Source organism: Hippopotamus amphibius, chromosome 6 (genome assembly GCF_030028045.1).
Source record: "Hippopotamus amphibius kiboko isolate mHipAmp2 chromosome 6, mHipAmp2.hap2, whole genome shotgun sequence".
NCBI classification, from domain to species: domain Eukaryota; kingdom Metazoa; phylum Chordata; class Mammalia; order Artiodactyla; family Hippopotamidae; genus Hippopotamus; species Hippopotamus amphibius.
In genome coordinates, this window is record NC_080191.1 from 168,324,864 (window position 1) to 168,348,168 (window position 23,305).

The 23,305-nt window shown below is 41.3% G+C and overlaps 1 protein-coding gene across 10 annotated transcripts in view; it reads right to left on the reverse strand.

The window, feature by feature from the left end:
* Positions 1-21,049, reverse strand: part of ATP13A3 (ATPase 13A3) — an 80,899-nt gene extending 59,850 nt beyond the window's left edge. For 2 of the 10 annotated variants that reach the window (XM_057738293.1, XM_057738284.1), the window contains exons 1-2: positions 20,601-21,047; positions 19,820-19,863 (exon numbers count right to left, since the gene is read on the reverse strand). The gene's annotated coding sequence lies outside the window, so the exon portion shown is untranslated. The other 8 variants (XM_057738287.1, XM_057738288.1, XR_009054241.1 and 5 more) reach the window with 8 other exon arrangements.
* Between the last annotated feature and the right edge of the window lie 2,256 nt (positions 21,050-23,305).

The following is a 23,305-nucleotide window of genomic DNA, read 5'->3' on the forward strand; positions in this document are numbered from 1 at the left end:
ACTAATGTGGCAATAACAGATATAACCCACATAAACAAAAGCTCCTTTAGAGTTCACAGTTGTTTTCAAGAATGTAAAAGGGTCTGAGCCCTGATTCTGAAGAGTCTTAGAGCCACTGCTTCAGACTAGGCCGATCTCTGCAAAACACAGCGGGAATATTACCTCCCTTATTCCAGATGCCATACCTCCACTCATCTATCTGGTGTATACAGCACAGGCCTGACACACGGTAGGCACTCAAAAAATAATTGCTGAATGAATGACCTGATAGAGAATCTGTGCTAAGACAGCAATAACTATGTAATGTTTACAAGATACGAATTAATAGCAAAGTAAAACCAACTGCAGGATTTCAAATTAACCCCCCATACAAGACTACTAAAATCTCCTGATTTATGTCATCAACAAAATGACCAATAAAAATACTGATGCCTCCTGAATGGGCACCCAAAGTTTCTCTACCTTTTGGTACCCCTGAAGACGGGGTCAGGACTAGGTAGGGTCAGGGCTTTCCACAGAAATAAAATGCAAGAGTTTGATTACACACGCACACACACTATACTGGACTCAGTGTCACCTTGGAGAAGGAGCCACAGAGGTATCTTGTTTCTCAGAGGAAAACAAACCACATTATCATACAAAACTTTTTAGGCAATTTAGTAACAAGTTCCTCCCAGTCTAGAGTAGTGTTACAGCCCTGAAAAGTACAGTACTAGAGTCATCCCACCATTGTAAGACTGTTCCATCAAACCAATACAACTTGAGGTGGCAGTTATTCTCAAGGGCTATACACCTGCTGCTACAGACTATGGGGAGAAAAAGCAAGTCCAATCTCTTTCCCTGTAGAAAAGACCAGCTGTTGTTACCTGAACCTGTAAGGTTCAGTCCAATCCTGCAAGGTTTCAAATGTGCACATGTCCACCTTTCAAAGGGTAAGGCAAAGGAACTCTCCCTGATACCTTCCCCACTAAAGAATCCAGTCTGGAGTTCTTAACCTTTAATCTGTGGTTCTTCCTTAAGTTCTGGACTGAATCTCAGGATCATCATTCAGGACTCACCAGAGCCATTTTTAATAACCAAAACATATAACTCTGATCCCTATTTCCCACCACCAACCAAAATATATTTCTTGAGGGGAGGAACTTCTTCAAATTCTTAAATGGAGAGACTTCTGCTTCCACCCAAGACAGAGTAACACGGACCAGACTAGCCGTCCTAACTAAAACAAAAAAATGAATAAAATACATAAGACTATACAGTCTTCAAGGAACCAGATGTCAATGAAAAAAACTGATACAAAAATGGGTGAGCTCTACAACTGTCCCATTTTACAAACTGCATAATTTACAGGATGCAAAAAGAAAAAAAAAAGTAGGACAGGGAACCCAGGGGGAGTCCAGCAATTTTCCTGAGTTAAAGAGTTGAAGCTGGAAGTCTGGGGAGGCACCAAAGTGACTGGGTTTGCAGGGTAAATTACCGGAGAAGAGATCTGTACAAAGAAGGAACACTGAAAATCTGCAAAGTGGTCCCTTCTCAACTCTTCAACTGAATACTGATCAGCACTCGTGTGTGAGGAAACTACCAAGATGAGGGGAAAATCCACCCAAAAGGTTTAAGTGGAAAAATGCATCAGGGCTCACAAAGGGCTGGAAAGACTACCTGTTCCCACCAACCACAGTGGAAAACCTGGTTAGCTGCATGAAATCAGGAGTACTCAGAGGGTTTTGCTTCAGTAGCGGGTTCAAATTAACCCAAAACTAAAAGCTACACTGGCCCTGCCTAAGAAAATGTTTAAGACTTGAAAGAATGAAATTGTTTCTAAGTAACTTAACTGCTTCACAGAAAACAGACCAAGGAGATTTACAGGAATACAAAATATCTAGTTACAATATCTGATATCCAATTAAAACTTCAGCTTGCAAAGAAGCAAGAAAATACAACCCATAATGAGAAAAATCAATGGACAGAAGAGGACCTAGAACTGAGAGAGAGAAGAGAATTGCCAGACAAGAACATTAAAATAACTGCTGTAACTGTAGTTCGTATGTTCAAAAAGCAAGTGGAAAGATTGATCATGTGAAGCAGAGACATGAAAGATATAAAAAAGAACCAAATCAAACATAAAAAGTACAATGTCAGATGAAAAATACACTGTATGGGATTAACAGCAGACTAAATATTACAAGGGAAAAAAAATCAATGAACTTGAAGACAAAGTAATTGAAATATCCAAAATAAAAAAAATGGAGAGAAAAAAAGACTAGGGGGGGGAAAGCTAACATAACAGCATCAGTAAGCTTGTGTGACAACCTGAAGCACCCTGATATACATGTAAGAAAGGAGGGAACAAAAAATATATAATTCTGAAGTGGTCCCCAAATTTCTAGATTATATGAAAAACTATAAACCCACAGATCCAAGAAGTCCAACTAACACTAAGCAAAGAACATTAAGAAATTACACCAAGGCATGCATATCATCATCAAAACCTGTGAGGAAAAATGGGTTTTTTACATATTTATGTGTATATATGTGTGTATACATATACACACACAAACACAGAGAAAGGAGCCAGAGAAAAAAGTTATGTCACAGAAAACAAGTAAAAATGACTAAATTTCTTGCTAAAAACAATGCAGGTGAAAAGACAGCAGGGCAACATCTCTGAAATACCGAGAAAAATAAACTATTCTGAGAATTCTATACCCAGCAAAAATATCTTCCGAAATCAAAGGTGAAACAAAAGTCTTTTTCAGATATAAATTTTGGAAAAAATTCACCAGCAGCAAACCTACACTATTAAAAAAAAAAAAAGTTAAAGGAAGTCCTCAGACGGGGGGGAAAAAAGATAACTGATGGTAATAAGGATTTCCACAAAGGACTGAAGAGCACAAGAATGGTAACTATGTGGGTAAGTATACAAAACAACAACAAAGAACATGGAGAAATGAAAGTATACTCTTACAAGGTTCTTAAGAAAGTAGAAAAAGAACAGCAAGTTACACCCAGTGTAAGCACTTAAGGGAAAGACTAAAATTCAGAGAAGAAATAAATGAAATTTAAAAAAACAGAAAAATGAAGAAAAATCAATGAAACCAAAAGCTGGTTCTTTGACATCAATAAAATCAATCATTTCTAGTTAAACTCGGTGGGGGGGGGGGCACAAATTATCACTATCAGGAATAGGACAGGAGACATCGCTATAGATTATGCAGATATGAGAAGGATAATCAAGGAACCAACAAACAACTTTACACAAATCAACTTTTCTGCAGGTCTGAACTTACTTCCAAATTAAAAAACTTAGAAAGTTTAAAAAAAAAAAAAAAAACTTTATCCATCAGGGGATGGTTGATAATTGATTGCTAAAGCTGACTTAGAATGGATAAACACAAAGTCCTACTGTACAGCACAGGCAAGTATATTCAATATCCTGTGATAAACCATAATGAAAAGGAATACAAAAAAATGTGTGTGTGTGTGTATAATTGAATCACTTTGTTATACAGCAGAAATTAACACAACGTTGTAAATCAAATATACTTGAATAAAAAAAAAAAAAAGCCACCCATTAGAAGTGAAAATAGGAGAAAATTTTCAGAGAATAGCCATTCCTGGCACCAAGGGATATGAATGTTGAGGACTCTGCCTCTGAGTCCCAAACCTATGACTCAACCTATTATATATCAGGTATTACCCATTAACTCTTACTCCTGGGTTTTGAATCTAACTCTTCTTCACTCTTGTCTTTTATCCATTGCCTAGAAATATAGATGTAATTCCCCACTTTTGCAAATTCTAAGTTTTCAATGTAGAATACATTCATAGATAAATAAGCATGCTTTTTATAATTTTAGAAAAAGAATTACACTAAAATTCAATGTTTTCCTTAATTCCATATACTATACTCATAATTATTTAAAATCTTTTCCCCAAATATCTTGACAGAGTTCACATTAGTCCAATAAAACAATATTTTCATCTCATCTTCTACAGTTAAAAACTGACCACAGCAAAAAATACTCAAATTATTTTTAAATGAGCTATTATTATACGTGGTACACTTCCTATAACAATCTGTGTTCATACTTTTCTAAACACAATTCTTGACCATATTCTCTCATTACTCTTTTTATAAATGTTATCTCTCTGAAATTCATAAATTTATTTATAATTTTATGTATAATATTTATAAATTTATAATGTAATAAATTTATAAATTTATTTCTCTGAAATTTAAGGCCAAGTTCTTAAGTCTTATCAAATTTTACCAAAGATGAATATTAAAAATAATTTAAGTCATTCAAATTAAAACTTTCTCTAAAAGTCACCAATTATTATTCTCTTTAAACATATTATACTTCATAGGAAGTTACTAAGAATTCACTTCTCAAATAAACTTTTAGTAAAACCCAGTGAGACAACTGCAACAGCTTATATTTAAAACATATACACACTGCAAATGTATACTTAAATTTTAAAAATATGTACATAAATAGAAATCCCTTAACATTTCTATGACATCATGAAGATAAAAATCTATATAAACATATTTCAAAATATATTACTTATCAAAATGAAAATAAATATTAAATAATATTCTACCATTTACCCAATTAGATGCTTAAAACATTAATATCAAACTTCTAAAATCTATTTAACTTAAAGAAGTATAACTTCCGGTGGTTTGCTTGAGTGCATGTGTTTTTTAATCAAGTCAATTCCTAGATCATAAAAAACAAAGAAATTTTTCTTACCAATAGCACTATATCATCATTCCTTCCAACTGTTGGTATTAGCAGAGCTTTCAAAAGCCGGCTCTTAGTAACAAAAATAAAATAAAACTAAGCATAAAAATCCACTCAAATGAGAATTTTCTGCTACATACTGGTTTGGGTTTTCTTTTCTTTTGAACTGCTTTCAAAGTGACATTAAAATTTAGGATTTTTTAATGCACCAATTATAAATTAGTTTTCAGAAGATATACCTTCTGCCATCTGACTACCACTGCAGAGCTCCGATTTCTTGAATAAATCAAATAAATCATACCTAGCTAGCATACTGAAGTCCCAATTCCACCGTGCATGACTGAGCCTTGGTGTTATCTAAATAGCAGGCAGCTTATAGCCTATTGTGCTTAACCAAACCCTTCCTTGCATTTACAATGAACTTGATTTTTTGTTTGAGTAAAAACAGCAGCAAAGGACAAAGTGAAGCTATCAGGAATAAATCTGGTGCTAATTTTTGTGAAAGGTAACTCATTTTTTTCACATTATATAACTGCTAAGAATCATTTAAAGTATAGTCTTAAATCTAGGATAAGAGTCAGATCTCATTTCCTAAAACAAGATGAGCTGGCCTCAACAAGCACAGAAATCCCCAAACCTAAGGCATCTTTGCTTCAAACCTGAGTTTCCCATGAGCTGTAACAATATTATAATAGTATGTGTGCAGGGTTTTCTTTGAGGATACTCTATGTATATGCCTAGAATTTCAAAGTAAGTATTTTTACAAGGTGATTTAGAGAATCGTCTGCCACTCAAGTAAAACCTCAAAGTAAATTCTGAATAAATATTTTTAACTTAATTTTTTACTTCAATTGGCATCTGCCAACTTCAGGAAGACTGAAGTTAAAAAAATAAAATTAAAAATGTACTATTCAATATTCACAAAGCTAAATAAGTATTAAAAACTTCTCATATGATATTTTTTATAAGTTTGTAACATGTACTTCTGAAGTTTTAAAAATTATAACTGCACTAAAACTTTTTGGGCCACCTTGAACTGTACAAAAACAAAATGAATCATCCCACTTTATTTTGTAGTTCTAGGCTTTTTCCTTAGAATTAAACATAGCGACCCATGTTAAACAAAGATTTGATAAACACATCTTTCAGGACCACAAAGCAAAAGGTGTTTTAAAGATTCTTAAGTATAAACAGCACAGCCAGCATTCTGAATATTATTTCACTGTCAAATTTGTAGCATCCACAGCAATTAAGATGAGCTTTTGCAATTCAAAAGCAGTTCTACCTTTACAACTGAAATAAAATGTGCCTTAATAAATATAAAATCCTAACTCTACTCACTGTACAACCTTAATTTTAATATCTATACAAATATTTATGTAAATAGAATGAAAAAAGTCTCAATCTCCCAACTATAGTAAGCAAATTGTGACAACTTTATGATGGCAAAACTTAACACTTCAAGTCAGCTCCTAACAATAAGAATGACATAATATAATTTAATGAATACATGGAAATTTTACAAGGATACCAGCTAAATTTTAACAAAGCTCTACTCAATACCGATTTTATCACTTCCCATCTTGAACTTTCTTTTATAATACATGCTTTTGTTTCTGTGTTTAGGCTTAAGGAAGACCATTGTATCCAATATACACCAAACCAAAACTGTATTTACATTTGTAAAGTACAGTCTTTGTATAATTATTTTTTTGGTAAGTTACAAAACAATGTGATAGCTAATGCAATTTTCTGTCTTAGGGTCAATTTAAGAACATTAAGAGTCATAACTTAACCTGCACTATAACATATGTACGTACATTTTTTATCACTTTTATTATATACTTTATTTAAAGAAAGAAATCAACCCATTTATTCAGAGAAACTCCATGTGGTAAGACTATCACTGGACAAAATCATCATTGAGTATTACAGTCAACTGTACAGTATTTAACCAGTAAAAACTGGGAGAAAGCACCTTTGGACTGACAAATGGCATCTATGTTTTATTCTCATTATAAAAAAAAGGAAATGAGTAAAATACATCATTTACATACAACATAATTAAGTTTGCATAACTAAAGTTTGTCTACTTAATATGAATGAGATTTCTTTTCATTTATTCAAACTACTTTAACATTAAAACTTTTACACTTCCCCTTAAATGTTCCTCATGCATGTGACTTTCTAAAACTCCATACTCAAGGATTGAGAGTTATGATTTCAAAATTTTACCATCTATTATGAAAAATACTACAGCAGACAACTGAAAGTAGTGGAAAGGCTCACTGTAAAGAGTGAATATTCAAAACTGGCAGAACCAAAAAGGCCTCGAAAGAAAACTGGCACCCACCCCTAAGACAACCAAAGGCTGACTCTATCTGTAAACTGGTGACATAACTATCAGTGTGTTAGGACAGGAATGAGGGAGACTTTCATGCTCTTTGAGTGCTTTTACCATCCACATGCAATTATATTTTTAAACAGTTAAAAGAAAGAAAGGAAAGAAAGAAGGCAGGCTGAGCATATGTACAGAATTCTAATTCTACCACACATGGCCAACTGTGGGCCTGAACTTGTAGGAACCTCCAAATGGTCTCTATCAGACCATTCCACTCTCTGCCTGGATTGCACTCTTGCTGTTATTTTACCCCAGACAAGGTAAAGTAGCCATTTTGAAGGCTCCTTTAACGAGCATATTTCAAGAAAGCTACAATTGGCTATTTTTATTTTTATACCTCCTCCATATTTTGGCTCCACTGAGGGAAAGCACTAGCCAGTGATACAGCATAAGCAACAGCAAATTCTAAATTATTTTAACAAACTAATTCATCTATAAGTATTAGGTGAGCATATACACCATGTTCACTACTATATTAGGAACAGTAGGATATACAACTTTACCCCAAGATACAAAAAAAAAAAAAAAAAGACAAAAAACCAACAAATGAAAAGAGTACAGAACTCAAGAGTCAGCTTTAACATGTTCTTTTTTTTAAATTTATTTATTTACTTATTTATTTATTGGCTGCATTGGGTCTTTGTTGCTGCACATGGGCTTTCTCTAGTTGTGATGAGCGGGGGGCCACTCTTCATTGTGGTGCGTGGACTCCTCATTGCGGTGGCTCCTCCTGTTGCAGAGCACAGCCTCTAAGCACGCAGGCTCAATAGTTGTGGCACACGGGCTTAGTTGCTCCGAGGCATGTGGGATCTTCCTGGAGGAGGGATGGAACCCATGTTCCCTGCATTGGCAGGCGGATTCTTAACCACTGTGCCACCTAAGAAGTCCCTAACTTGTTCTTAAATGTCAATTAATTCAACATAAACTACTTCACAAGTTCCTTCATCCATCTTGGTTTCAACTTCTCCACTAAAATGAGATGGTTATAATACTGGGTTGGCCAAAAACTTCGTCCAGATTTTTCTGTAACACCTTACAGAAAACCCAAACGAACTTTTTGGCCAACCCAATAACTCATGATTTATTCCAACCAAGAAAGTTTTTGAGCTGCACAAGTATCGCCTGTATATATAGCCTTCTCTTGCACTCTTTCACCACTAGGTGACGTTCCAACATTGGTAAGAAAAGAGGCTGACAGTTTTCACAAGCCTTAGCAAGGCAATCACTGATCTAGAATGATTAAAGATAAGAAACTTTATAGAGATTTTTTTAGTACCAATGGAAATACTAATATGAGAAAGTAGGAGTTGCCTATAATAGAACTTCTGTTTCATATGTCTCAATGGAAAAATAAGACATGGCAATAAACATAAAGCATATGATACTGGGGCAGGGACGGCAGGTATATTATTCCCTCTATAAAGATTACTCCCAAATTCACAATCACCTGAAACTAGAATTTAAGGATCTTACAATGCCATAGAGCCAGGGAGGGGAAACAGTAACAATTAAGGAGCACATGATCCTATTAGAGGACAAGATGAGGTAAAGTATGAAATTATGTGATAAAACATTACTCGCCTATTACATTGGCACCAAAAAAAAAAAAAAAAAGCACCTTTATACATTGCTGTTAAGAGTGAATCTGTACTGGCTTTTTGGAAAACCAACTGACAGTATACGAAAATTCAAACCTCCTACATACTTTGATCCAACAATCCCAATTAGAAATCCATGTCACGTGTGCCTATACATGTATGTTACCACTAACAGTTTCTTCAAATTCCTCTCTGCATTGTTAGACTTCTGAAATAGAGTATAAAAGTTTTTTGCCTTTTTTTTTTTCTTTACGGGTGAAAAAAAAAAGTAGGTACTTACAAACAAAAAGACCTAATTGAAACAAATGAGAGTATTTTAAAACACGCACAAAAGAAACTGTGTGGCTTGGGCATTTAATAAAATACGAACTGGCAAATCAAGAGTGCTAATCACAACGGTATAAATAAATCAAACTAAGCCTAATTCCCCAAACTAAAATTTACACTTTTAGGGGTAAGCAATTAAGAGGTACAAACTGTTATGTATAAAGTAAGTCACAAGGATATATACTGTGTGACATGGGGAATAGAGCCCATGTTCTGTAATAACTGTAACGGAGTGTAATCATTGTACTGAACCACTATCCTGTACATCTGTGACATCTGATACTGTACATCAACTATACTTCAATTTAAAAAGTTACACTTTCCAGAGGTAAGGTAAAAGCTTTTGTTAAGCAATATATATATGAATGTTTCTCCCATTTCAATGCAAATTAGTGACTATTTCTTCTAAACTGTAATGCTATTAATCCAATCCCTAACAACGTGTTTGACATTTCAATCAGCAATTGAAAACGTGGTCTGTGAAATCCAAACATTCATTAATTCTAAGACTCATATTTTCCACATTTTAGCATAGTTAAAACTGGGATGTAGGTTAGACAAAACCTTACTGCTGCAGCTGAGAGGTAACTGTGGCGATGCAGTGGTCAATGCATGCACGTGCTCAAAGCTGGTGTCAGCTGTTCACAGCACTGTCATTTCAGCTGAGTGAAGTGCATTACTGGCAATAGGATGCTGAGTTTAAATTGATGATTAAAAGTATTCAAAAAGATTACACTGCAGTTGCATACTGAAACAGAAAGTAATCATTTGCACAGAAAAGTATCAAAATAGAGCAGCAGAGTGGAAAGGAAGGACTAGGATTAGAAGGAATGTGGGGATAGGGAGGAGTAGAGAAGGGGAAAAAATGTGAAGAACAGGAGAATTTTTCAGAGAATTACACTTCTAAATCTTCAGTATGTTACGGAGTCACATATAGACTACAGATATATTCATTTTTCTTATAACAAACTCCAAAATAATTTGTCTTCATTAACTCAGCACAGTTTACTTCAGAATTATTATGCTTACAAAAAAACAAAAAAATCATTAGTTTTACGCATGAGCTATACTACTATGGCTCACATTTCATTTTCCCAAACACTGTGAAGGCTCAACCTCAAAGAAGCACAAAATCACCAGGAAACCACTCTGTACAAAAAGTACAATCCCGCAAATTCACAATTACAACTGACAGGCACTTCGATCAGCTTTTTTCAATTACGTGATTTTTTTTTCCCACTTTACTCCTTTTCCCCCAATTTGAAACCTACCCATGCTGAGGCACAGAAAGGAAGTATAAAGCCCTTAACACCCACATTCGACATATATTTCAATAGTACAGAACTTTAAATTGCTGTTGAAGAGGATAACGGCCTTACTCATGGCACAACCATCACAGAAATCTAAACTTCCTCATTTCCTATGGTCATTTTGTAATCCACTATTCAGGATTAAAAAAAAAAAATCACTGTATTTGAGTACGATGGCAACCATAATAACAGTAACTGACATTTGTAGAGTTTAGTTTACAAAAATACTTTTACTGGCATTATCTACTTTACCAGTTTTCAATCAATATTGTTTTTTAAACACAGGGAAGAAACAATCTTCACTTAACTAAGGTTAGCATTTTTCACTTTCCCTAGAAAGTCAAGCATGGGGTAACGTGATACTGAAACGCCTTACCAACAAATTAAGGAATGACATGTAGACAGCACCATCCATTTTCTAAATTCATTTGAAGGCAACATATACTTGAGATACATGCTCTCATACAGAAAATAGCGACTACGCTCCCCAGACAGCCAGCACATGACCCTTCTACCTGCCACAATGCTGCTGAACTCTACTTCACGTTACACCAGCCTGGGCAGCGGGGCCGGCAGCCACGTCCCCAAGCCTCCACTGCCTCTGCCCACTTCTTAACTACTAACATCCTCCATGCTTCTCTCTCTGTAACAGCATCGGGGCAAAGGGTGGCACCACTGGCCCATCTACAGCGGCAACCACCAATCAGTGTTGTCGGCACTGCCCTCTCAGGAGCTCCAGACTCACAGATACAAACATCTACGGTCCGTGGTTGCAGACAGCTAGAGTTCAAAAGGCTTGTATCATCTTTCTTCCAAAAACCTGCCCTCCCACCTGCTGCTGCCGCTACCAAATTCCCTCTACTCCCTTAATGAACAGGACTTGCCCAGAAGGCCATGCCAGGAATTCGGTAGTCATCCTAGACTCTCTCCTATCCCACACCTTCTCTATCCATCTGGACACTAAGTCTTATCACTCCTACCTTTCTCTAAACCCACCTCACCATGCCCTATCTGCACTGGCATGCTCAGCTCGGGTCCTGATCCCCTCTCCAGTCTCCCTCATTCTAACCAGTATATAAATCAGATATGATCATTTCGCTCTGCTTAAAATTTCAAGAGCTTCCTATTGTCTACAGTAGCATTTCCCAACTGGTAAAAGTCCCTCCAAAACAAAAAAAATTTTAAGGCATTGCCTGCTCACATAAATTGAAGAGAAGTACTGCATTAAACAAAGTTAAGCAGCCCTCTTACTAGCAAGACGTTACAAAATCTTACAATACACAATACTACTATGTGTTTGCCTACCGTGGGAAAATGGGCACAGAAGTGAAGCCCATTTGGGCTCCAAGGACAAAGTCACAACTAATTGAAAGACAAATATAAAACCCTTCAGAATCCGGCCCTTAACATCTGCAATGCCATCTTCCATTCATCAATGGTTACTATTCACCTTCTACAAACCTTACATCCCATTTATACAGAACACAACTTGCAGTTCCTCAAAGAGCCCTACTGATTCCTGATTCCATTCCTTTGTTTCTTCTGCTGAGAATGCCATTCCCGGGACTTCGCTGGTGGTGCAGTGGTTAAGAATCTGCCTGCCAATGCAGGGGGCACGGGCTCAATCCCTGGTCCTGGAAGATCCCACATGCCATGGAGCAACTAAGCTTGTGCACCACAATTGCTGAGCCGGCAAGCCCCAACCACTGAGCCCGTATGCCACAACTACTGAAGCCTGAGTGCCTAGAGCCGGTGTTCCACAACAAGAGAAGCCATCACAACAAGAAGCCTGTGCACTGCAACGAAGAGTAGGCCCCGCTCGCTGCAACGAGAGAAAGCCCTCATACAGTAACGGAAGACTCACTGCAGCTAGATAGATAGATATAAAGTATGGAAAACATTAAAAAAAAAAAATGCCCTCCCCTAACTTAGCCTGGCTGAAGAGCTCCCGCCAGTCCTTCCAGGCCCTGGTCAATTATCTTCTCTACTAAGCTCTGATTGTCCCTTCTGCCTCCAGCAGACTTCTCCCACCTCTGTCCCTCCCCCACATACGTCAGAGCACTTAGCACTTGTCTCACAGTACTGAGCTTACAGACTAAAACCTTAAAGGTTGGGAGTCAGGCCAGCAACACAGCTGACTGAATCAGACAGGGCAAGACAGGTTGGGTGTGAGGCAGGGGTAAAATCTTTCCTCTTTTTCTGAGCAAAATTTCACAACAGTGAATTTTGTGTCTGCACTCCTCCCACACCTCATCCTGATGGCCCTTCCCGACTCTCCCAAAGCCCTCCTCCCTGGCCCTCAGCGGCCTCACCAGCCCTCTGCAGCCTCTACCACAGGACTGCGCTCCTCAGCACCAACCACCTCCTCTTCCATGGCGTCAAAAGGCGTTCTGTTCCGAAGTTCATACAGACATGGGTTAGAGCTTCTCAAAGCTGGCAAATCTATGATGAATCTCTAAGCAACATATTTTTTTTTTGGACGCACCACATGGCATGCGGGATCTCAGTTCCCAGACCAGGGGTTGAACCCCTGCTCCCTGCAGTGGAAGCTCAAGGTCCCAACTGCTGGACCACCAGGGAAGTCCCCAAAGTGTTTTTTCTTTAAGTATGAAGGAGATACGGGGAGTGGGCATTACAGTTCTACCACTCACAGAGGCTGGCCCATAAACGTCTGGGAGTCCTCCCGACGGAGTTTCCCTGCTGCCCAGCAGCAGCAGCGGGCGCTAATGGCAGAGACAGACGGAGCTGATGCTATAGCAATCCAATGGCTCACCCATTCTTCTTGGACTGAAAAGTTTTATTTATTTTAGAGACCAATGATGGTCAATTTTTCATTATTATTGACAGAAAGTCCCACCAACATGGCCACAGATGAACTTAAAACAGTGCCTTTATCCTAACCAAGTAATATCTTGAAATCTAACCCCGACCATTGTTTGATTTAGGAAAAGGCAACGTAATTGAGAAAAGCAAGATGTTGCCCAAGTACCCTTAATATTTCAAAATATTAAGCTAGCATTCCAGCAAGAATCAGTATGGTTTATCACTGCTTCCTATTTCATAAAAAATCATTTGTTAAAATGTCATTGTCTACATGCCAAGTATGTGCTAGATGCCAGAGATTACAAAGTTAAATTTCTAACCTCAGAAGCCAAATCTAGGCTAGGCAAATAAGTAAGCAAACATATCAAAGTGGCTGCACGTTGCAGTAAAGTAAGTATCATGGGAGCACTGGGAGCAGAGAGAAGCACAGGGAGGAGGAAGAGGCGGGCAAGGGACAGAAAAGTCTTCAGAGAAGAACCCTCCCTTGATCCAAGACCTGACAGGTGTGAAGTTCATCAAGCAAACAAGCAGTAAAAAGAGGGGAAATAAGAGAGATGGAATACCAGTAGAAGAATTATCATATGCAGAAGTGCTAAGGTGAGAAACCCTAGAACGTGTCAGGAATACAAGTTACTTGAACGAGCTGGAGCACCGAATGGCCCCTGGGGAATGTATGGAAACAAAGAGTCAAATTATGATGAAAGACTTTGTTTGATAAAGATATGGATTAACTTGTATGTGACAGAGATTCTGAACTTTTCTCAACTGAAAGAGATCCAAGGCCATGCCAAGGGGCCACATTCCCAGAGAATACAAAATGAATGGTGTGCAATGCATCAGTTCTGTGTTCCCTTGCTAGACTGTCTACCTCTAGAAGGCAGAACTCACTCATCAACGTATACCCAGCATCTAGCCCTGTGCTTGGCACAGACAGGAACTAAAAAAGTATCCAACAGTTAGATGTGCAAACACAATCTTAGGGCTCAACTAAGAGGCCATAACCCAGCCTCCCTTCTCACTACCTATAAAACCACAACTCTTATGCACTACAATAACTGGTAATTACCACAACTTTTAAAGTAACATGGGGAAAGGTCATTCACTATGGGATTCACAGAGATTAGAAAGGATTTGGGGAAACACCACAATAAGATGCTTTTGAATCTAACAAAATTAAGCAGTTTTTCTATCCTTCTCACCAAAAACTGAACAGAAAACAACTGTGGATTAGCTCAAAATTATTCCCCAACTAACTCTAAGACAGTGGTGATAACTATAAAAAGTATATTTTCATATAGGACCCATGGAATAAAAATCTATTTCAGCTAACAATTTGCTAGATTAGTCTTTCAAGTAAGTAAGTGCTACTTAGGCTACTTGTCTGCAGTACTTTATATTTTACTTAGTAAACTGAATTATATAATTAACATGTAAGTAAAAGAACTCCATCTCTGACGCTTGGGAAAATAATAGCGAAAAAAATATCTGGTCTATGAAGAACCAGTGACTCACATTTAAAGAAATCAATCCAAAGGCCACCAAAGTAAAACAAAATTTCAAGACTTTTTTTTAAAGAAAAGATGTAGAGACATTTCACTAATCAGAATTTCTAAATGAAAACAAAGGAACATAAAATCCTACTAAATAAACATAATTAAACATTTTTTTAATTTTATAATGCAGCCACGGAGAGAGAGAACAGGTAACAGTCACACAGAGGATGGGGGAAAAAGAGACGGCAAACACACCCAGAAACACCAAGATAAAAATACAGATCAAATGTATATAAGAGACACATTAAATTAACATCTTGAGCTTTTTAAGATACTGCTACCACAGACACAAAATCATGGTCTTTTTGCTCTAAAAGCCTGAATTAAACAGAGCCTGAATTAAACAGTATGTCATTATTGCCTGCTGCTCCAGCTGAAAAAAAGCAATCCTCAGTCACAACCCACACACTCCTACGACACACATACACACAGGAGTGGGACTTCTTTTGAATATGTTAAATGTTACTAAAGTAACAAATAACAGTAATCTACCAATTACTGAGCCTCTTATCCTCACAATTCTCTAGGTTTTATTACCTCTATTCAGCAAATGAAGAAACTAAAAAAGGTTAAGGGACTACAGGGCTAGTAAGTGATGAGGCTGGAACGCAGAATTACTTGTATTTGGCTCTGAGGCCACATTTTACCCAATACACCATGCCCTCTTCCAGGACATATGACTGTTAAATCTTTAGTCATCACAGCATTTCTTTAAAGACTGGTGTTTTCTTACTGTGCTATCCCCAGGGTGATATTTAAGTTCAAATACTTTAAATGTCATGGAAAACATTAACAGCTTACACAGCTGTTTTAAAATAAGGCAAATCTTGCTAGCAGTAAGGAGACATTAACTCTTAAAAACACTGAAAGTAGCTGAATATCCACCTAGAATTATAAAAAGTACCAACAGTGCCCTAATAATCCCAGCTTTATTACTTAGCCCTTTAATTATGCTAGGTTTTTTTGTATGGTATAAAACACCCAGCATAAACCTAGGGAAACAGCAATTTTCATAAACACCTAATTTCTTTCTCCATTATTCATACTGTGGAATCACATGACATATGGAATTAATTACATCAATTCAACTATCTGTGCTGCAGGAAAAAAGAAAAACAAGAGAGAAAAATACTCTAAACGGTGGCAGGCCACTTGCCCTTGCATCCTTGTCCCAGAGCAAGCACGCGACGGAAACAAAACCTGCTGTTCCTCGGTCAACCCCAAGTCCCATTCACCCGTCAAGATACCTCACATAACTGATTATGATTCCAGAAAAAAGTAACCTGTACTAATAGCTAGAGAAAAAACTAGCTGTGACAACTGGAAAACAATATGTCAATTAACTAGTTTTCAAACTGGTGCCTTCCTAAACGACTTTTTCACGGGTAATTTTGACTACACGGGACTTTTACCTTAAATGAGAATTTAGGCCCAAAGATCCTACACAAAAGGGGATTTCACTTTACTCAGCTCCTTAGATCAGAAAGAATTAGGAACCAAAACACTTGTCTTTTATGTGTCAAAGTAAGTTACTAACATATTTTTCATCCTACTTCACAAATGGGAAGAACAGAGCAACAGAGATGCTGTAAAGAAGCCACCCTAGACACATATGTGGGAGCTGTTCCATGACTTACTTTAAAATAAACTAAAAATGTAATAGAAGTCTGTCAAGTGATCAAAAGCAATCCTTTAAATTTGGTTCTCAATAGAAAAAAAAAAAAAACTCACAAAACTTATATTGAGTTTTGAGATGTGCCGTTACTAGAGTACCAACGAAAGACAAGAGTGAAAAGGATACCCACCTAACAGAAAGCTTCTCCTTCAGCACCATGCTGTTGCTTACCTCTCCAGACATGAGCTTCCTTCTCTGCAAACAGAAGGGGCTAGTCTAAATAACCTATGACCACTTCGCAGTATTATTTTCCAATCTCATACCTCCTTACTTCAAGGTCCAACTCATAAATTCCTTTGTGAAAAGAAAAAACTAAAATAGGAGTCAATTAACCTTGCTATCACAATTAAGCGTGCTATCACAGAGGTTGAACTGTCTTTCACCTCACCACCCAACAGATATAAAACCTTTTATTAAACATTTCAGAGAAAGATTACATAGACATCAGCAAGTTCCACATCAGGAAATTCTACTTTACAGTTAACTCATTGTTCCTGGAAATTTTATTTCTAACCTAACTAGTATCTGAGTGTCAATGGATTTTTTGGGGGGCAGGGGGGAGGCCACACTGCAAGGCTTGTGGGATCTTAGTTCCCCAACCAGGGTTCGAACCCTGGCCCCCAGCAGTGGAAGCGGGGAGTCCTAACCAGTGGACCACCAGGGAATTCCTTCAATGGGTTATTTAAAAGCAAGATCCCTAGCAAGTGAGTGAAAGAGTCAACAAGAGAGAAATTTTGATTAAGAAATTAATTACAACTCACTTCATTCATCCCATCTTACATACAAAAAAAATAGACTTCAAACACAGGGTACTACTTCTTACTGCATTCTCAGCTCACACTAGTGTTAGTGGCCTTTGGTGATAGATGAGGTAAAAGATGCATTTTCACCTGTAACTTCAAAGTTACATGCTTCTGGGAAGCTCCATTTTCATAAATCTATATGGACTCTTCCCTTGGGGAGATACCTTGTGGTACATAAGTCCTTTTTTAATTTGGACAGTCTCAAAGTTTGCTATTTGAGTTAACGTTTTACCATCTCAGACCTAGCAAAGGCCCCAATACAAGCCTTTGGGTTTAAGATATTACCAGGTATGGTGCTGGGATAGTCCTCTCTGGATAGCTGGTCTATGGAAACTCCTCAGCAATCCTCATCCTCAACTTCCCTCAGTCTCAGACATTTGATTATTTGGACAGCTCTTCCTTTCCTTCATTCCACTTTCCCCCTTCGTCCTGAGGACCAAAAAATCATTTTCAACTCACCATTAGTGATTGTTTTTTCCAATCACCATTTATTTATGACATTTCACATTACCTCTATTTTTAATCTTACTAATACAAATGTTTTTGACTCAATTTTTATAATTACTAGTTACCACTAACTTCAGGACATACTACCTTATAATTGATACATACTTTTCTCCAGATTGAATAAGCCTAGAACCTTTTACTTTTTAACCTAAATCTTAAAATTTGTGGCCCAATTCTGATCCTCTCTTATTTCTCTACTCTCAAAATATGAAGATCAACAACATTAAGTAAGACTCTAATGATTTCCTTGCTTCTTGCTTTGTTACCTAGACTAGTTAAGTGGTTTAATTAGAATACTGTTTTGATAACTACAGATTTTCTCTCTCCAATGGGCTAGCTGGCTTCATTTCACATAGAAAAACTATGTTCCAAAACCAAAGACTAAATACCATCAGCTAACCCTTAGATCCAGATTTAACCAGAGGAGCTATATATATAGCACATTCAGAACACATTCCATCACTGGAACAAACCTTCTGGTTATGTATCAGGTAGATGTCAGGCACTAGATTATCTTCCTTTAGCATACCACTGTGAGTTGTTTTAAGAATGCTGTCTTCAGTAAGTGATAAGCTGCTAACTCCTATTCAACCTAGGGTCTATTCACAAGGTCTCTCACTTAGGTTACCCAGTATACCAGTGAACAGAAGCTAGCTTTAGACGAACCAAGTAATCAGTATCATTTTGAAATTCCATTTGTGTCTTCTAAGATTTTAGAAATTACAACCACCATCTCGTTGTCATTCACAAGCATGAAGTTCCTATTTCCACCATCACCTAGACCAGTGGGAAAAAATACAAAACACTAAAGACAAAATTCCACACGATGTCCCATATCATTCATTACTGTGCATTTCCGAGGACTGCTATCAATTTTAGCAATAAAGTATATTCACATTTAAAACCTTACATTCACAGGGGTTACAAAAACACCATGCTAAACAAGCACAGCCTGATTCAGTATATGGAATGGAAGAGAGAAAGGAACTATTTACTATGTGCCAGAAAGAGTGCTCCCTCCTTTACATATGCTCTCAGCTAATCCTCAAAACCCTCTGACGGAAGTACTAGTATTCTTCTTTGTTAACAAGGGAAAAGAGAGAAAGGAAGGAAGGAAGGACGGACGGACGGATGAACAGGGAAGTTAAGCAACTTACAGTATAAGGAACTCTGACCACAGCCAGAATCCTAGCTCTCTGTTACTGTATGTGACATAAAGGTTTCTGTTTCTAGGTCTACAGCTGTATGTGACTTTGAGCAACTTCATTTCTCTGAACCTCAGTTTCCCAATCTGTAAAATGGGGTTTAAATGAGACAATTCACATCATGTTTAATTCAAAGCATAGTATACAGTAAGCTTACTCAATAACTATTAGCATTGGTCAAAGTCAAAAGCTAGTTAAGAAAACCAGAAAATCAAACTCAGGTGTGATTCCCCAGGTTCATGCTTTTTCTATTACAATATGCTGCAGGTGCAAACACACATTACTATCCACATAAGAATCCACACTCAAAATATAACAGATGGGAAATTGATGCTACCTAAGTCAAATAACTATTTAGGGCTAACTAAACCAACAGATGGATTTTAGCTCTAACAACTAATAAGCAGAACCAAGTAGAAAACTCATCATACAATACTATTTAGACATACAGATTATAGAGTTTTGTTTTAACTACTATGAAATTATTTTCCAATCTATATAGGAATTTATCCTATTTATCTCAAATCAGTTGTAAATTAAAACTTTAACAACCAAAGCTGTCCCACACAAAGCTTCCTGGTCCTCCTGGACAAAGAACTCATCCCTCCTACCACATAATTTGAACACGGAGTCAAAGTGAAGCCTGTCAACTTTATTTTCAAAATAAACTGCTACTTAATGTTTTCATTTTTGTATAACTGCACTACTAAAAGTTCTACCCATTTAGTTCGCAATCACGTGCAGGAAACACAGGTTTCTGTTTCTAGGTTTACAACTTCATACCCATTCATCCTCCACGAATGTAACCACTAAATGTAACTCTAAAACACTGATGATTAAAAGCAGTTAACTGTATGAGTGATTCACACCTCTTATGTCCAGACACCAAGATCCAAGGATGTATCTGTCAGATCTATGGGAAGAGGAAATGATAAACACCTGTCACAAAAGCTCTCCGAATTGGGAAGCTCTGAATTATCACTGTCCATCCCCAATAAAATTCCCTCGCTCCCCCTCCCCCCGCAAAAAATGAGGTCACACATCCGCCAGCACCTAACTTCGCGAATGATGTGGGGAGAAAGATGGGCTCTAAGGAGAGCGGCCATGGAAGTACTGGAGGAAAGGACCCCGGGTTTCTCTAGAGTCAAAGTGAAAGGCTCTAGGCAAGTCGCAAGTCGCTTTCCCTCTCGGGGCCGCGCTCGGCGTAACGCGGTGGCCGGCAAGGAGCCCTGCCGCTCGGTGGCCAGGAACGGACTCCAGACTCCCCGGTCAGCCCCCGAACCGACCCACCGAGCGCCCGGCCAGCACCCCCGCTTGGAGCTCACCCCCTCCCGGGCCCTCCCCAGGGCTGGGCCAGCCTCCCGCTCCCGAGCCTCCGCGCACTCGCCTCCCCCCCCCAGGCGGCGGGTCGCGGCCAGGCCCTCGCCCCCGCGGCGGGGAGCCCCCGCCTCACCTCGCCCGCCCCAGACGGACCCTCCGCGGTCCCGGCGCGCCCCGCCCCGCCCGCCCGCCCGCCCGCGCCTTCCGAGAAGGGATGCCCGACGCCGGCTCCAGCTCACCTGGCCGCCGCCGCCGCCGCTCGCCTCACCGGCTCCCCATGGCCACCGCCCACCCTGCCCTCCGTGCCTCGGGGAGGCTGGGGCCACTCACCCGGCGCCGCCGCGCCGTCTCCTCGGCGGCCTCCCGGCGGAGCAGCCGAAGGGCCGCGCGGGGCCCGGGCCCGCCGCTCGCCGCCGCGCCTCAGCCCAGCCCCATCGCCCTCGGCCGCGGGTCGCTCGAGCTCGAGGCGCCGCCGCCGCCGCCGCCGCCCGCTGCGGCTCGGGCTGAGGCGAGGGAGGCGCCGCGGCGGGGCCGGGCGCAGGGGCGTCCGCGCTCTCCTCCTCGGCCCCGCGGCGGCGGCGCGCAGCCGGAGCGGGGCGAGCACCCGGGCGGGCGGCAGCGGGAGGGCGGCGGCGTGCGCTCCGAAACGGCCTCCCTCAGCCGGCGACGTAGCAACCCCCGCTCCGCGGTGGCGCCCGGAGCGCGCTGCGGGGAGAGCCGGGCGGGCGGCGCGCGCGGCGAGCTCGGGACTCCCGCGCCGGACGTGCGGTCACGTGACTGCCTCGTCCCGCGCCGAGGGCGGAGGGGCGCGGAGGGGACGCCGGGAGGGGCGGGGCAGGGGCGGGGCGAGGGCCCGGCCCCGCCCCTCCCTGCCCTCAGCCCTCCGCGCGGGTGGGGAGAGGAAGCGCGAGCGAGGGCCCTTGCAGAGGCGCCGGCGGTCGGGGAGCGGGCGCTGCTCACGCAGGGCTGCGTTTTTTTTGGCGGGAGGAGGTGGAATTTGCCACCCTGGCCGTGCAAAGACCAGGTCATCGTCCAGATTGCCATTTCATGAGCAGGGAACCTGAGTCGCAGGCAGGAGCCTAACTTGCCCAGTGTCAAGGTCATAGAGGTAGCCTGTGCTGGAAGGATGGAGAGGAGGTCCGATCCTGGCTCGCCATCCAGGCCCCTTTCACTCCTTATCAGCACACTCCCCCCCCCCCAAAAAAAACAAATCGAAAGCTATCAATCGCATTCGACAGCCAGCGGGGCGCGCACCCCTCCGCCGCCGCCAGCGGTGAGGCTCTTCTTGCGACAGCGCTGGGTGCACGTCAGACCCTTCCCTCCGCAGAAGGCGTCTCTCGGGGCCGCGCCCCGGCCGGACCCGCGGATCGCGAGCTTGGCGTTCGCGGCGTCTCCTCGGGCGCGCGCGAGGGGCGCGCTCAGCCACCTGCCGCCTCGGGCTCCCCGTCCTCCGGCGCCGGGACGGCCTCGCCCGCGCCCTGGGGCCCGCTCCTCGCGGCTGCTGGCGGTCAGCCTCGCGCTCGCGGCGCTGCCCTCCCCTGGAGAGTGAGGAAGGAGAAGCATGACCGCGGGGCCCGCGGGGGGCGTTCAGGCCCCGCTTCGCGGCACAGAGTGACAGCAGTCGTTGGGGGGGCCACCCTCGGTCCGCGACACGTGGTGACAGCGCCTCTGCGGGCGGCACACGCCCCCAAAGCCACGCGCCGACCGCACCCCACCGAGAGCCGCGCGCGCGCTGCTCCTGGCCCCGCAGATCGTGCGGAGCTGGGCGGTGTCCGAGCGCTTCGTCCCGAGCAGTGGCGTGGACTGCGCGCTCGACCGAGGTGGATCTACAGCTCTCTCGCCGATCCCTGGGCTCAGTCTCACCGTTTGTCCCCCCCGCCCCCTCCCCAAATGATTAAATGAGATAAGGAGTATGGAAGTGTTGGGCAAACTGTAAGAAGCTGTCTCGGCAAGGCTGAGCCCTTAAAGCCTCCTTCCTCACCTCTGCGGGCACCTTGACTCCTCGCTATTTTCCCTCAGCCTTAAAACAAGCTTAGGTCCTAAAAACAAAACTATTGTGCCCACCCTCCACTCTAAGTGCCCTCTCCAGTTAGCCTCCAAGCGCTTCTCTCCCTCTCGTGCAGACCTCTTAAACGTGGTCTCTCCTGCTGTCTGCACTTCCTCGTTTCTCAACCCTAGGCCTTCGAGCTTCCCCTCTTCTGCCCCCAAACATCCTTCCTTACGCTGTTCAGGCAAGAGTAACCCGCGACCTTCCTTTTCCCAAATCTAGCAGGCATCCTGCAGACCTTATCTTTCTGGGATCTCTCTGCTACCTCTGACAGCTCAAATGACTCACACCTTCTGGAATCTCAGTACTGCCTTGGTTTCCAGAAGAGTATACTCTTCCAATTCTCACATCTCAGTAAATAAGGCCTCTGCCTCCTTGGGTGGCACCTTAAGTGCCACCAATTGTGAGTCTGCATCTTATATGCAACACTTCACTCCAAGCCCACAGCTCTTCTCATTCCACTCCGTCCTTACAGTTTCAATTACCAAATCAGTGGTCACCAGCCCAGACCTCTTCCACAAAAGTTAGACTCAAATATCCAACTGCCTGCCAGGCAGCTCTACCTGGATATCACAGGAACACCCCAAACTCAGCTTGTCCAAAACTCAACTCATCCTCTGTCTTCATAGCAGCCCCTCCCTCAGCTGTTGGCACCACCATCCACAGCCATCAGAATTTAAAAGTTGGGAATGAGTGTGAGTCATCCTTGATTCAGCCCCTTGCCTTATCCAATCAGCCAGTCATTTCTATTTCACCTCCTTAATAACCCTCAAATCTCTACCTCCATTCCCACTGGCAAAAGTTCCAGCCATCGTCTCCAGCCTGAAGTATCACAGCAGCCTCCTAACAGTCTCCTTCAGACAAATTCATCCTCCACCCAGCCTCCAGAGTGAACTGTGTAAAATGTACACCTATCTAAAATCCTGCCAGGATTCCCCTGGCTTCTGGCTATTACTTGTTTCTCCAAGGAACCCAGCATGAACTGATC